Here is a 5,066-nt window from a genome sequence, read left to right on the forward strand (position 1 = left end):
GGGAAGGGACACACTCAAAAGGGTGGGAAGGGCGAGGAGACGACGTTGTGTCGGAGAGGGTGGAGAAGAGCCAGAAGAAAAGAAAGAAAAAGCAAAAAAAAAAAAAAAAAGTCGCGCCGACCTCCGCGAGTTGTAGGCCAAGGAAGGTGGGGGTGCGTGGGCGAGGGCAAGGGCGCGAGCGAGAGCATGAGGGTGAGAGGCGAGGCGGACCGTTTCCGCCTCTGCCTCCGCCTTCGCTACTTTTTTCGGCGAGAAAAAAAAAGAACTAGAGAAACGAAGAGGAGAGAGAAAAAGGAAAGAGAAAAAGTAATAAGGATATTTTGGTCAGTTTGCTGAAAAAGTGGACCAAATCTGCAAAAACGAAAAAGATGGCCCAATTTTGTAAAAGCCCAAAATAAGTGGATTTTTTATGCAAATTGGCCTTTTATAATTGTAAAATTTCAAATTTAGAATCGTATACAATTTTAAAACCCTCTACATATAGATAAGGTGGGGGGGGGTTGTTGGGAATGTGTCACTTTATGACTCCCAAACCCTCCTTTAATAGCGAAAAATATATATAGAACAAATGCATCCAAAATCCTCGTGGACCATACATATGTTGACAATCAACGGTCTATGATGCACCAAGAGCACAGAAAGCAGTCCCAGTACACGTTCCCCAATTCAGATCAATGGAGGGCCGACAGCGGATTAAATTTATCGAGTAGGAGGCCGATTTTTCAAATTGTGAGCTGAAGGGGCGGGATATATTGACTTGCGGCAAAACTTTGGAAAAAGGCAATATAATGTTATAGCAGAAATGCTTAGGTTTAGTGTTACGCCCCGAAACCCGTCTATTTGGTTGGACTCGGGCACGCCAACAGACCGCCGAAGGGACAAAACTTTCCCTGTACGTCCAAGATGTCACAATCAATACAATTTGCGAGGTTCTAGCCAGAAACAGCATTCATACATGATTGCATAAGGAAGATATCAATAACATAAAACAATTAAGTTATTACAAGTATTCACATCACATGCTTTTTACATATTACATTTTCGTTTTCTTCCGAATACAATCAACTTTACTACAACTCTTTCTGCTTTCTTTTCTACACCCTAGCTAGGCTCACTTGGGGTACTGTTATCTCTGGTCTCAGTAGTAGGGCGATATTGTCCTGCCTCGAGATAGCCAATTTGGTCGGTTCAGGCACGTCGAACAAACGCCGAACGGATAGCACATTCCCTGTCCGCCCAAGGCTCAACAACCAGATCATGTGCAAGAATTTGTCCAGGAACAACTCAAACACATACATGATCCATGCAAGCGATGATACAGGCACCACAAATGCTAAACAAGTAAGAGCAAGAATCACAAGTACATTCAAGTGAATAAAAAAGAGTTCTACTAGCTAGTACATCACACTAAACCATTTACACCATTTGATTTACATTCACAACTTCCAAAATATGGATACAAGTTCATCTCATCATAATATAAGTGTGCATACAACTCTCCAAAAGCATCTCACAACCTATACATTATCTACACTAATGCAAAAGGGAAGTCACTACTACTAGGGCGCTAAGCCCTTACCGCTATCCTCGCCCGGAGTGCTCGAACTCGGCCCTACAACCAGAGTGGGGGTGAGAACTATAAAAATATAGTTCCTAGTGGGTTCGGCCGCTGATTCCGCCGATCTTCCCGCTAAGTCTAAGCAGGCATAAGCAGATAGATAGATAGATAGGTAGATATGAGCAGCTACTAGCATAGTAAATAATCTACAGTACACTACTATGCCTCAATCAATTGAAATGAATGTATGAACTATAACGTAATGAGCTCACTATCATGATACTATGTTCAATAAACAATGACATTCATTTGTTCACCCAATCACTTGGCTAACCCTAAGGTTCGCCCTTGACCCACTATGCCATCTCGTAAGGTAAGGAGACGCACTTCGCTCACAAACCCGAGACCGTCTGCGAGACATCAACTTTGCCTCTCGTGTAACAAACTCCGAAGTGCACGGCTTGTGTGGAGCGACCACCCCAAGCTCAACAGACTATGAGTATGATCCAATTCTCTCAACTTAAGGATACCCTACCAACTAGGGCTAACGATCACTCGGGAATCCACCTATCCCAATGTTCATATTCAAGTGTTTCAACTACACTAAGTTCTCATGCAATAACTCATAACTAGGGAATCCACCTATCCCTAAGTTGACAATGTCATAAGTGTTTTCTTTACACTAAGTTCTATGCCACTCGTCATGTATCATTCACTATTTACATGCCACTCGTTATGTCGCTACATAACTATCAAGTTCATCTCTCATTTTGGCACCATAGGATTTCCAACTTGTCAAGACCCAATTCCTTACATATCCACCATATCATGTATTCACCTCACACAATGATATCAACTAGGAAAGCATAAGGGAATGGAAATGCACATCGACAATCCTACAATGCATGCAACATAAGATGTCACGCCCCGATACCTAGCATAGGCCCTCAAGAACTATTCAAATACTTGAGGATATGCTTCGAGCGTATGTACTTGACTATAAAGGTGGATGACACGATTACTTGCCGATGACGGAATTCACATACAACAATAGCTATCAAGAAAGTATTGCGATGGCGCCATTCGAGGCCCTCTATGAAAGGAAGTGTCCACTACAAAAATTTGTACTGTTAATGACCAAGTTTTAACGAAAGGGGTTAAATTTGGTTGTTAAAAATGTATAGATAGGATTCCCACGCAGTTAACCCGACTTTTAACGATCAATATTATTTTGGCCGTCTTTTCTGAGATTTATCCCGTCGTTAATTATGTTGCTTTGGCGCGTTTATTTTTGCTCACTGCCGAATTTTTTGCAAGCTTCACACGCAACCCCTCTCTTAATTAATTTACAGAGCCCTCCTCTCCCTTTTTTTTCTCTTCTTTCTCTCCCAATCCCCTGTGACTCTTCGTCTTCTTCTTTTTCCCGCTTTCTCTACCCCACAAGAAATCCCACCCACCGGAAGCCACACCCTACAGCCCGGCAGTTCATCGACGCGCGTGAGCCCTCAGTCGGCCTGAAGCGAATGTTGCAAGTTGTAGCCCTTCTCACGAGTTCCTCGACGGCGAGCTCTCCAACAATCTGAAGCAATCGTACCCTGTCGCCCTTTCTCATGGTTCCTGTACCTTGCATCCCGTCGCCCCGTCAACCCTCCGACAGCCGCACCCAGTTTTCTATAAGTCGCGCCTTTTGTTAGCCCCCAGCCGATTCCGCCCGCACCCACAGCCTGTCGCGCCCAGCACTTTGCAAGTTCCTTCACACCGCCTCCCTTCTTCTCCTATCTTCCCTATCCTCTGATAGTACAAATCTAACCCCATATCTTGCAGATCCCATCTTACTGGTTCGGGCCTCGTCATCCCTTGGTCGCCATTGTCCGCGCCCGTCGCCATACCCACTGCAATTTTCTAAGTATTTTCTATTTCTTTACTAATTAATTGTCAAGTTGTTTCTCAATATTTTTTCCTCTTTAAGCTTTTAGTGTTTTAATTTTGTAGTATTTTTTTGCATTAACAGCTTAACAATGTGTTTTTTTTTTTGTGTATACTTTTTAGATTTCAATCTTGGTTTCTCTAGTGTTTTAATTACCTAATTTTTTGCAGGTTGATTTTTGTCAGTTTGTTAAATCTATCTTCAAACTTGAGGCTCTTCAGTTGGAATGTCGTTAAAATTTTTAGAAGTGTAGATATCATAGTTGTCAATATTTGAATATTGAAACTTTAAACTATGCAAGATGCAGACCTTGTTAGTTGAAAATCTTCTTTATTGTGTTTGTATTGTTTTTTTTTTTCTCCCCTCTGTAGTTATGGATGGCAAACTATGGTTCTTAATTTTAGTTGCTCTTAAATTTGTCTTAATGTTCATGAGGTCATAAGATTCTCTATGCAACCATTTAGAAACGATTCTTGAACTGTTTTCATTAGGTTCTTTAGAAAATATTCAGGAATGCAACCATTTAGAAAGGATTCTTATTAAAGTATGGAATCTAAGGAACAAGAAGATCAGGAAAGGGATGGGCTCCAAGAATCTCGGCCTATTCATGTAGAATCCTTCACAAAAACAAGATTGGCCCATCAAATCTTGGGCCCAAAATTGATCCTCTTTGGGCCAATGATTTAGGCCTTCACTTAGCTTGGCCCATCAGATCAAGATTTACACACCAAGGCCTACATCCAATCCATAATTACTGGTGCAGTAGTGGTATTTGCAATGAAGTAAACTATTTATGTTTTATGAAGATCCTTTGAGTATATCTGTTGACATATTTTTGTGGTAGTATTGTTTAGCAAAAGACCTTTATTAATCTTTTATATGTCATGGATTGATACATTAATTTTTTTCATATTGGATATTTAGCCATTTTAATGTTATGTTTTGCTCAAATCTGACAACTTTAGATTGCTACTTTGGACTAGGGGTTAACAAATAACATTTGATGCCTCATTGGTACATGATATCAGCAATTTAGGTGTTGCAAAAGTAAAGTGGACTTCATTATATTTTAGGTAAATCAAAACTTTAGTATGCTTGTCTAGATACTGAAAGTACTTTGTCCCTTCCAAAATAGCAATGTTTCTATTGTTAGATCATCCATCAGATGATTAGACTCTCTGTCACTCCCCGTGCCCCGCCTATTTGGTCTGGTTCGGGCACGTGAACAGACCGCCGGATGGACAGAGTCTCCCCTGTACGTCCAAGGTGTCGCAATCAATACAATACGAGAGGTTCAAACCAGGAACAGTGTTCATTCATAGATTGTATAAGGAAGTATCAAAAACATAAACTACTAAGTTATTACAACATTCAACTTAGATGCATTTTACAACATAATTTTTTCTTTTACAATCAACTTCCAAATATAATCCCAATTATTACAATTTGGTACAACTTAAAAAAAGTTTGTTCTGTGTCTTTAAACCTCCCAAGCTAGACCACCAACTCGGGTACTGCTACCTCAGTCTCTGGGTAGGGCGCTATCTACTGAGCTACGCCCTTGCCTTGCGCTGCCGCGCC

Source organism: Ananas comosus, linkage group 12 (genome assembly GCF_001540865.1).
Source record: "Ananas comosus cultivar F153 linkage group 12, ASM154086v1, whole genome shotgun sequence".
In the NCBI taxonomy this organism is placed as follows: domain Eukaryota; kingdom Viridiplantae; phylum Streptophyta; class Magnoliopsida; order Poales; family Bromeliaceae; genus Ananas; species Ananas comosus.